We start from the raw sequence: 11955 nt of genomic DNA, 5'->3' as shown, positions 1-11955 counted from the left end.
TATAGTAATTGGCTTTATCTGCTCGAACTGCTCTTTGAAATCTTCTGTTCAGCTCTTTTATCTTGTCATTTCTTCCATTTGCTTTAGCTACTCTTCACTTAGGAGCGCGTAGCATAGTGCTTAAGGCATTTGACTGCTAACCAGAAGGCTAGCAGTTCAAACCCACCACCCACTCCTTGGAAGGAAGGTTGGGCAATCTACTTCTGTAGTGATGCCATCTCAGAAACCCAAGGAGGGGTCCCTATGAGTCGGGTCTGACTTGACGGGACATAACAACAATTCTTCACTTAAGAGCAAGTTTCAGAGTCTTTTCTGCCATCCATTTTGGTCTTTCTTTCTCATATTTTTAATGACCTCCTGCTTCCTTCATGGATGATGCTCTTGATGTCATCCCACAATTTTTCTAATTTTGGGTCACTGGGGTTCAATGCCCAATCTATTTCATAGAATAGAAGTTGGCAGTTCAAACCCACCAGCTACTCCTGGGAAGGAAGATGGGACGATCTACTTCCATAGTGATACTGCCTCAGAAACCCAAGAAGGGGTCACTATGAGTCGAGTCTGACTCAACGGTACATAACAACAACATCATTACAGAAGTAGATCGCCCAGTCTTCCTTCTGAGGAGTGGCTGATGGTTTTGAACTGCCAACTTTCTGGTTAGCAGTCAAGTGCCTTAGGCACTACACCACCAGAGATCCCTCAAATGGATATGAGATAATTGAAAATACCATTGCTTGTCAGGCACATCTTAGTCCTCAAGTTGATATCTTTGCTTTTTAACACTTTCATGTGGTCTTTTACATCTGATTCCCCCAATGTAACATGTCATTTGATTTCTTAATTGTTGCTTCCATATGCTGTGACTGTAGACTCATGTAAAAATGAAATCCTTGTCAACTTTAATAATTTCTTTATTTATCTTGTTGGTGCTTATAGGTCTGGTTGTGAGGATTTTTGTTTTCTTTATGTTGAGGTGTGATCCCTACTGAAGGCTGTAGTTTTTGGTCTTCATCAGGAAGTGTTGCATGGACTCTTCACTTTCAGCAAGCAAGTTTGTGTTATCTGCATATTGCTGATTGTTAGTAAGTCTTCTTCTAGTTCTGGTGCTATGTTTTCTTTCATGTAAGCAAGATTCTTGGATTATTTTATCAGTAAATGGGTTGAATTAGTATGATTACAGAAAACAGCACTGATGCACTCCTTTTTTTAATTTAAACCATGCAATATCCCCTTGTTCTGTTCAAAGGACTGCTTCTTTATTTATTTAAGGTTCTGCATGGGCACAATTAAATGTTCTGGTATTCCTATTCTTCACAATTTTATCCATAATTTATTATGATTCATACAGTTGAATTCCTTTGTGTAGTCAGTAAAACACAGATAAAATTCTTTCTGGTACTCTCTGTTTTCCCAAGATCCATATCCGCTTTCTCTTTTGAATCTGGTTTGGATTTCTGGAAGTTTCCTACTGATATACCACTGCAATTTTTTTTGTATTTTACTTACATGTGATATTAATGCTATTATTCAATAATTTCTACATTTGTTTGGGTCACTTTTCGTTGTAATGAACACTTACATGGATCACTTCCAATAAATTGGCCAGGTAGCTTCTTCCAAATGAGCTAAATATGGTCTCATTTTATTGGCCCCATGTTATAGTAAATTTTGTCATTTCTACTCTGCCTCACTTGAGCTAGCAAGAGTCAGAATTGACTCAAAGACAGCTGGTTTGCCATTTTTTTTTTTTTTTAATTATGCTTTAGGTGCAAGTTTACAGAGCAGAGTTTGTTTTACATTCAACAATTTGTGTACATTTGGTTTCACTCCCTAATTACCATCCCCAACCCTAACCCACTCTCCTCCCCTCCCTTCCCAGTAACCCCCCCCCCATGTCTCTCATACTTATGCACTCCTGTGTGTCTTGCATTTCCTCTGTGTGAATGTTGCCCTTCTGGTGCCCTGTCATTGATTGCTCCAAGGGATACATCTCCATAGAGTATGTGGTTACATTACCCTGGGTTGAGTGGCCCAAGTGTAGGTCTTATTTACTATTGGGCTAAGGGCCAGACCCCGGGAGTGAATTTTATTCTGGGACCTAAATGTATCCCAAGGCCAAAGTATTGGGGGTCCCCCCAGAGTCCATACAACCATTAGTTCTGGTCATTATTGTGTTTTGTATTTTGTTCCTCATTTTCCTCCCACTCTATCCAGGATCTCCAGTTTTGATTCTTTCCTGAATGGTAGGCATTGGTAGCTAGGCACCATCTAGTTCTTCTGGTCTTGAAGTCCATTACATCCTAGGGCTGATTGCTTCCAAACGCCCTTGGTTTTTTGCATCTCAGATGGCTGCTTGAAAACTTTTAAGACCCTAGTCACTACTCATCAATGTAGGAGGAGAAACAAGATTTTTATGTATTTTGTTTTACCAATTGAGTCTGGTGTCCCCTAATACTATGGTCCTGAGTTAGTAGATCCATTAGATCTCTCTCCCACAGTGTCTGACTGTCTGTGAGGGATTACTCTATGTCTGTCTTTTGTTGTTTTTATAAGGATTGCAGGTTATTTGTATCACTGGTATCTGTGCAAGATTAGCCTCAGTTAAATCTATCCGTGGTCTAGAGTATATTCCTTTTCACTGACCCCCATCTGATCTTCTCAGATGCTTATGTGTTTATCAGTAGCCTGGTGTTTGGTGTTAATGGTAATGCAGTATTGTGGATATACTGGTATTACCCTCTGTGGTCTATATCTTATGTGCACAACTTGGTGTCCTCCCTTTCCCTAATGTTATCATGATGGTCGCAGACTCTTTCCATATCATCTCTCCCCTTACCCACCTCAACATGTGGCCACAACTAGCCTGCAATTATTCCCTTCCCTTCCCTTCCCAGCCCAGTAACATGCAAAATGAGTTCCCTTCCTTAAGCAAACCACTCTGTCTTTTTACAGTAATGGGCTCATATAATATTTGTTCTTCTGGACTTGACTTCTTTCACTAAGCATAATGTCCTCCAGCTCATACATGTTGTGAGATGATTCACATATCCTTCATTGTTCTTTAATTTAGAATACTATTCCATTGTGTAAGTGTACCATAATTTGGTTTTCCATTCATCCATTGATGGGCATTTAGGTTGTTTCCATCTCTTTGCTATAGTGAATTGTGCTGCGATGAGCATAGGTGTGCATATGTCTGTTCATGTCTTGCCTCTCATCTCTTTAGGATATATTCTTAGTAATGGAATTGCTGTGTCAAATGGTATTTCTATTTTCAGTTTTTTTCAGGAAATGCCATATTGTTTGCCACAATTATTGTACCATTTTACAATCTCACCAACAGTGCATAAGAGTTCCAATCTCTCAGCAACCTCGCCAGCATTTCTTATTTTCTGTCCTGTTAAACTTTGCTATCATTGCTGGTGTGAGATGATATATCATCATTGTTTTGATTTTCATCTCTCTAATAACTAAAGATCATAAGCAATTCCTTAAGTGTTCATTGGTTGCCAGCATATCTTCTTTAGTGAAGTGTCTGTTCATGTCTCTTGCCCTTTTTTGAATTGGATTGTTTGTCTTTTTGGTGTTGGGGTGTTGAAGTTTTCTATAGATTTGGGAGATAAGTTCTTTGTCAGATATGCCATAAGCAGATATTTTTTCCCAATCCATATGTTCTCTTTTTACCCTTTTGATGAAGTCTTTTGATGCACATAAGAATTTAATTTTTAAAAGGTCCCAGTCATCTAGCTTCTCTCCTACCTCTTGTGAATTCTGGGTTATGGTTGATAGTCTATTTATGCCATAAGTTTGGGCTTCTAGATTTGCCCCTATTTTATCTTTGACAAATTTTATAGGTTAGAGTTTTACACTTAAGTCTTTGATTCAACTTGAGTGTTTTTGTGTATGGGATGAGCTATGAATCTTGTTTCATTTTTCTGCAAGTGGGTATTCAATTTTGACAGCACCATTTGTTAAAGAGGTTATCTCTCCCCCATTTAATGAGTTTTGGACTTTTGTCAAAGATCCGCTGTCCACAGATGGAGATTGGTCTATTTCTGGGCTTGTGATTCTGTTCCAATGATCTATCTATCTATCATTGTACCATTACCACACTGTTTTGAATACTGTGATTGTATAGTAGGTTTTAAGATCTGGGAGTGTGAGACCTCCCATTTTGTTCTACCTCAGTAGTGCTCTGCTTATCTGAGGTCTCTTTCTTTTCCATATGAAATTGTAAAGGTAATTGATTTCCTATTATCTTAATTTTTTTTTTTTTTTGTTATCTGCATCAGGATTACATTAAATGTGTAGATGGCTTTAGGTAGTATTGATATTTTCACAATATTCAGTCTACCTATCTATGAACAAGGGAGGTTCTTCCATTTATGTGGAGCCCTTGTTGTCTCCTGTAGTAGTGTTTTATAGTTTTTTTTTTTTTTTTTTTTTTTTTTGTATAGGTCTTTTGTGTCTGTGGTAAGATCTATTCCTAGATATTTTACCTTTTTAGTAGCTATTGTAAATGGTATTGTTTTGCTTATTTCTTTTTCAGAGGTCTCTTAGTGCAGAGGAATCCAACTGATTTCTGTATGCTGACCTTGTATCCCGCCACTTTGCTGAATCTCTCTATTAGTTCCAGTTGAGTTTTTGCTGATCATCTTGGTTTTCTATGTATAGGCTCATGTAATCCACAAATAGAGATAGCTTTACTTCCTCTTTGCCAATTTGGATGGCTTTTATTCCTCTTTCTTACCTTATTGCCCTAGCCAGGGCTTCCAATACAATGTTAAATAGGAGTGGTGATAGAGAGAAGCTCTGTCTGGTTCCTATTCATAAGGGGAGTGCTTTGAGTATTTCTCCATTAATAATGATGTTGGTTGTTGGCTTTGCATATATGCTCTGTATTATGTTGAGGAATTTCCCTTCTATCTCTATTTTGCTGAGAGTTCTGAACAGGAATCGGTGTTGTATTTTATCAAATGCCTTTTCTGCATCGATTGATATAATCATATGGTTCCTTTCTTTTGTTTTGTTTATATGGTGGATTATATTGTTTGTTTTTCTGATGTTGAACAATCCTTGAATACCAGGTATGAATCCCACTTGGTCTGGATGTATTATTTTTTTTGTATGTTGTTGAATTCTCTTGGCTAGGGTTTTGTTGAAGATTTTCACATCTGTGTTCATGAGGGATATTGGTCTGTAGTTTTCTTTTTTAGTGTAGTCTTTCTCTGGTTGTGGTATTATTGTTATGCTTGCTTCATAAAATGAGTTTGGGAGTAATCCAACTTTTTCTATGTTCTGGAATAGCTTGAGTAGTATAGGTGTCAACTATTCTCTGAATATTTGATAAAATTCTCCACTGAAGCCATTAGAGCCAGAACTTTTTCTTGTGGGAAGTTTTTGTTTTTGTGACCTGTTCAATTTCTTCCTTTGTTATGGGTGTGTTCACGTATTCTATCTCTGAGTGGGATAGTTTAGGTAAGTCTTGTGAGTCCAGAAACTTGTCCACCTCTTCTAGGTTCTTGAATCTGTTGGAGGACAGTTTTTCAAATTTTTCTGTTAGTATCTTATTTCAGTTGGTACTGTTGTGATGACACCCTTTTTGTTTACTATTCTTGTAACTTGGATCTTCTCTTTCTTTTCTTTTGTTAGATTGCCAATGGTTTGTCAAATTTGTTAATTTTTTCAAAGAGCCAGCTTATTGTTTTGCTGATTTTCTCTATTGTTTTCTTTTCTGTTTCTTCTATTTCTGCTCTGGTCTTTATTATTTCCTTACTTCTAGATACTGCAGGATTCTTTTGTTGTTCTTTTTCTAGTTGTTGGAGTTGTTGAATTTCTGTGTTGATTTTGATGTATGCATTTATTGCTATAAACTGACCTCTAATTACTGCTTTCACTGTTTCCCATAGGTTTGGTATGATGTATCTTCAATCTCTTTTATTTCTAGGATTTTTTTTATTTCTTCCATGGTGGTTCAAACCCACCATCAACTCTTCAGAAGAAAAGTTTGGCAATCTACTTCCACAGTGATACCACCTCGGAAACCCGAGAAGGGATCACTATGAGTAGGAGCTGACTCACTGGTAGTGAGGATTTATTTATTTATTTTTTTATTACTCAGTAGTTTTTGAGCAATGTATTGTTCAACTTCCACATCTTTGATTTTTTTTTTCCTTGATCTTCCTATTATTAATTTCTAATTTTATGACATTGTGGTCTGAGAAGATGCTTTGTGGTATTTTCAATATTTTTAATTTATTGAGGCTTGTTTTATGTCCTAACATATGATCTATTCTGGTGAATGATCTGTGTGCACTGGAAAATAATGTGAATTGTGCTTTTATTGGGTGGAATGCTCTGGTAGCATAGTGCCTAAAGCACTTGACTGCTAACCAGAAGGCTGATCTCACCAGCCACTCCTCAGAAGGAAGATGAGGCAATCTACTTCTGTAGTGATACTGCCTCGGAAACCCAAGGAGGGATTGCTATGAGTCGGGTCCAACTCAACAGCACATAAAAACAACAAAAACCTGAGGTCAAGTTGGCTGATTGGGTTGAGTTCTTCTGTATTTTTGTTGAGTTTTTCTTCAGTTGATCAGTCCTTCCTTGAAAGTGGTATGTTAAAGTCTCCTACTACTATTGTAAAGTTGTCTATTTTCCCTTTCAATTCGATTAATATTTGCTTCACACATTTTGGAGCACTTTCATTGAGTGCATAGGTATTTATTAATTATAAATAATATAATTTATACAATTTACCCTTTCAGCATCATATAGTGACCTTCTTTGTCCTTTATGTTGTTTTTCACTTTAAATTCTATTTTATCAGAAAATAATATTGCCACTCCTGCTCTTTTTTGGTTACCTATGACTTAGTATATATATTTTTTTCTACCTCTTCACCCTTAATTTGTTTTTATCTTTGTGTCGAAGGTGGGTCTCTTGTAGGCAGCATATCTATGAGTCTTCTTTTCATATCCAGTCTGCCATTCTCTCTCTCTTGATTGGTGCATTTAGTCCATTCACATTGAGTGTAATTAGTGGTAGATAGAAACTGATTGCTGTCATTCTATTGTCATTTTTTTGTAGTACTGTTGGAGTTTCTTTGGTCCATATACTTTTGTGTGCTGAGCTTGTTTTGTTGTCAAGTGTTTCGTCTCTTTTCTTCTTTATTGTTGGTTTTGTGTTTACTAAGCCCATATGTTTTTATTCCTTCTGGGTTTGCTTAGGGGGATTGTTAATTTTCTCTTTGGTTATCTTGGAGTGAATTCTTATCTCTATATGTTTGGAACAGTCTGTTTTATGAGGACTCTGTCCTCTTTTCCTCTTCATTTGGAAGTTTTGTACTTAGAATTTTTATTCTTTCTATTTGATTAGTGGCTGTTGTTGTGTGCAGATTGACTTACTTGTTTTTTAGTGTAAAATGTTTTATTGTCTTATTTTGAGTATCTATTTCTGAATTTGTTTTAGTGTTGATGTCATGTGTCCTGATTTTGTTGTTCTGTGTTATGAGTTCTCTATTGGAAGTACTTCCTTAAGCATTTCTTGTAGGGTTGGTCTGGTTTTCTGTTTGTCTGAGAATATCTTGATTTCACCCTCATATGTGATGGACAGTTTGACTAGATATAGGATTCTTGGTCGAAAGTTCTTTTCCTACAGTGTTTTATATATGCCATCCCGTTGTCTTCTTATGTGCATAGTTTCTGCTGAGTAATCACAACTCAGCCTAACTATTTTATTATTATAAGTAATATTTCTTTTGTCCCGGGCAGCTCGTGAGATTCTTTTTTTGTCTTTGGTTTTGGAGAGTTTGATTATGATATGCCTTTGTGTTATTCTCTTGGGATCTATCCTATATGGGGTTCTTTGACTTTTTGAACAAATATCTTTTCTTCCTTAATGAAATGGGGGAAGTTTTCTATTAATAAGTCTTTCACAATTTTCTCAGTGTATTTATTTATTATTTATTTACTTACTTATTTATTTACTTATTTATTTATTTTGCCTCTTGTTCTGGAGTTCCAGTGAGGCATATGTTGTTTCTTTTCATGTCATCCCATATAACTCTTATGTTCTCTTCATTTCTTGTAAATCTTTTTTCTGATTTTTCTTTATACAGGCTGGTGTTGAGGAATTTATCTTCTAATTTGGAAATGCATTTTTCAGCCAGTTCCAGACTATTCTTTTGTTCATCCATTGGGTTGTGTAATCCTATAATTTTAGTATTCATCTTCTGGATTACTAACAGCTATTTTTGTATGAGTTCCAATTGTGTATTGATCTTGTTATTTTGTTCTTGAATGGTTTTCCTGAGATTTTCCAGGGTACAGTCTGTGTTCTCCTTGATTCTGTATGGGGTTTCCTTAAGCTCTCATAGAGTTCTATAAACATACCTTTTAAATTCCTTCTTGGATAATTCTGTTGCCTCCTCTTCCTCCACGTTTAGTGAGACTTTTTTTGGGGATTTTTAGTTCTATTTTCTTATGCTGTTTTTTGTTTGTTTGTCTGTTTTGAGGTTGCCTGTTGTTCCCCAGATTTTTGAAGTTGTCTTTTTATGTATTGAGTATTTTTGTCTTGGTTTTATGATATTTTTTTTGAAAGCTGGAGCTGGTGGTTTTTTTTTTTTTTTTTTTTTTTTTTGGGGGGGGGTAGTATTAATTCAGGTGTTCTGGATTGCTCTGCAGTTTTCTTTGTGATGATGGAATCACTGTGTGGAATGTGGATGCAGGTCTCTGTTCATCATGAAGGGGGTTTAGGATTTGAGCTGTCAGGTGTTTTGGTGGCTTAAAGATGTTTTTCTATTAGATGAGGCAGGGGAGAGGTGGGAAAAGGAGGAAGAAATGGAAAAAAAAAAAGTTCCAAGGTGCCAGTAGCCATTTCCAGGAATTTACCTAGGCTTCTAATAATGATGTTTTACTGTTACTCATAGGCCCGCAGCTCAAGTTTGGACCCCAATTGTTAGGGGGCTGCCACTTTCTGCCAGATTCAGATAGTCGCAATAACTCTGCAGTCCAGGCCCCTCCATGCCAAAAAAGTCGTCCTAGAATAGCTGCCCTGATCCATGCTGTGAGTTCATCCCAGTGCCCACTCACTTGCAATGTGTTTCCCTCTCTCCTCCTGATTCAGTGGCACCTGGAGCCAGAGGAATCTCTGCTCCCTTCCAACTGTTCCAAGTTTACTAATAAAAGCGGGTGCTGAAGGTAGATCCATAGAGTGGGTGCAGATCCTACATTGTGTTCTCTCCACTGCCCCAGGAAGCCCTGCTATGCCCCATCTCACCAGTTGCTCAGAGCTCCATAGGCCAGGTTTTTATTCTTTCTGTGTAATTGCACTGCCCCTCCCTCCTTTCTAATCCTACTCCCCTGAGTTTGGTGTACTCTGACTTAATGAGCTATTCAGAGCATCAGAATCCCCACTCTAAACTGCTGCACCTAGTTTTTCAGGCACTAAAATGCTAGACAGAACTAACATGTGTTACAGGTAAGACACAATCTTCCCATCCTCCTTGTTTCATTTTTTAAAGAATATTCAAGGTGACACTGGAGTTGTGAGAAACATCCATCTGACTTAAATTCCTAAATCAGAAATTTAATGTGATTCACAATAGCTGATTCTAGCTACATGGGCTTCACCTAGAGATTTGAAACTTCTATGACTCAATTTTGTTACTTTAAAACAGAAACAAATTATCTACTACATACATTTGTTGTAAAGATAATACAGGGTTTATCTACACAAAATAATTGTATAAAGGAGAATACAAATATAACAATATGCTCATTTAGATTTATACAATACAGTTTGATACATCCACAGCTTTCTCTTGGAGTGAGAAAGAAAGGAATAACATAATTGTTTTAATTATAATCACTACCATATATAAGGAGCTCTGGTGGAGTAGTGCCTAAAGCACTTGACTGCTAACCAGAAGGCTGGCAGTTCAAACCCACCAGCCACTCCTCAGAAGGAAGATGGGATGATCTACTTCTGTAGTGATACTGCCTCAGAAACCCAAGGAGGGGTCACTCTGGGTCGGGTCCCACTCAATGGCACATAACAACAACAACAACAACCATATATAAGTATTACAATCATTAGCATAGTTCAAACAAATTTTATATCATTGTTTATTACCACTAATATTATGAAAAAAGGGTATATTGTCAAAATGATCATATTACTTTAAGTGAAATCTTAGTAAGTCCTAAAACATTTTGAGATTTATCAGCATTTTACTTCTATATTCCTACTATTCTACCAAGTAGTTTTTTTTTTTTTTTCCCTAAGGAAATACACTAAATTCTTTAAATGTAGTTTAAAGAATTGATGAAGAAAAAATAGTGACCAGGAGCCAATATCTAGCAGAAAAAGCAAGAACCTATAATCTCCATATAAGATAAAATTATAAGCAAGGAATCAATAGATCTGAGTTAAAGTAATATAAACATTATGAATATAGTTAAAAATCTATAATGTCAAATGTTTAAATCAGCACAAAAGAGAAAAAGATCAAGGGCATTTGCTTTCATTAATAGAGATGCCAGTCTTAAACCAAAGACAAAATATAACTATGGTACAGCAGACATGGGTGAAGTTGATTGTAGGAAATTAGCTAGTGCTTTCATAGGACTAAAAATATTTTGATAATTAATATTAAATATTATATAATTTATTTATATATAATAGTATATGTTATAATAATATAATTATATATTTAAATATATATAATTAGCTCTGGTGGCATAGTGCATTTGACTGCTAACCAGAAGGTTGGCTGTTCAAACCCAACAGCTACTCCTTGGAATGAAGTTTGGGTAATCTACTTCTTTAGTGATACCACCTCAGAAACCCAAGGAGAGGTGGCTATGATTTGGATCTGACTCCATAGCAGTGAGTTTTCAGTTTTAATAATATTTATCTGTACTAAGTTAAAATCATAAAGGTATCAAAAATTCAAAGAAGTTTAAATGTCATTTGGCATCAGGATGTTTGGAAGCTTAAAATGCACATATTTTCTTTTATTCATGAGAAACGAAATGTGGTCTCCACCCCCCCAATATAGCAATACACTTAATACTCACTTTATTTTTCTTCAGTACATTCCATCTTTAAATTCTGTTGCTTTAAATCTTTTAAAAAGTCTCTATAATCCATATTCCTTGATTACATTTCAAACAACTTAATTTTTAATTGATTTTCCTATATGTACTTAAATATTGCTTTAACATTCTGACTCTAATTCCTTTGTTCTTATTTAAAACTTGAACATTTGCCTTTTCTACTACTTTATTTTGATTTGTGTTTGATTTTTCTTTATATGATAATAGTATATCCTTATCAAAGCTACCTGGTTATTGAACAATAGAATTAAATTTTGAACTTACTAACTTTGCTAACATTTTTGTTTTTTCAACTCTATCAATTTTCCTGTGGAAAAAGAGTGAAAAATTCAAGATCTGACTGTAGTAGTGTGATGGTTAATGTTTGTCAGCTGGGCTACTCCATGATTCTCAGTTGTTTGGCAGTTATGATGTAATTTGGCAGGTATGTGATGTTGTAGCCACTCCCCATTTTGTGATGTGATATAATTTAACACTTCCATGATAAACCAAACCAAACTCACTGCCATTGAGTTGGTCCAAACTCATAGCCACACCTCCTTGGGTTTCTGAGGGGGTATCACTACAGAAGTAGATTACCCAGCCTTCCTTCCAAGGAGTGGCTGGTGGGTTTGGACCTCCAGGGTTCTGGTTTGCAGTCAAATGCCTTAGACACTACTTCCATGATAAGGTCTGATAAATTGTAATCATCTATATGATCAGATCTGCTATGAAGAATCAATCAAATAAAAGGGAGTTTTCTGGAGGGTGTGGTCTGCATCCAATATATATGGGAATTCTGGAAAAGCTGTCTCTCTCTCTCTCTCTCTCTTTATATATATATATATATATA

Source organism: Orycteropus afer, unplaced genomic scaffold (genome assembly GCF_000298275.1).
Source record: "Orycteropus afer afer isolate SDZICR_OR568_19922 unplaced genomic scaffold, OryAfe1.0 scaffold00086, whole genome shotgun sequence".
Classification (NCBI taxonomy): Eukaryota; Metazoa; Chordata; class Mammalia; order Tubulidentata; family Orycteropodidae; genus Orycteropus; species Orycteropus afer.
The sequence above is the reverse complement of the archived record's forward strand: the minus strand, read 5'-3'. Positions refer to the sequence as shown.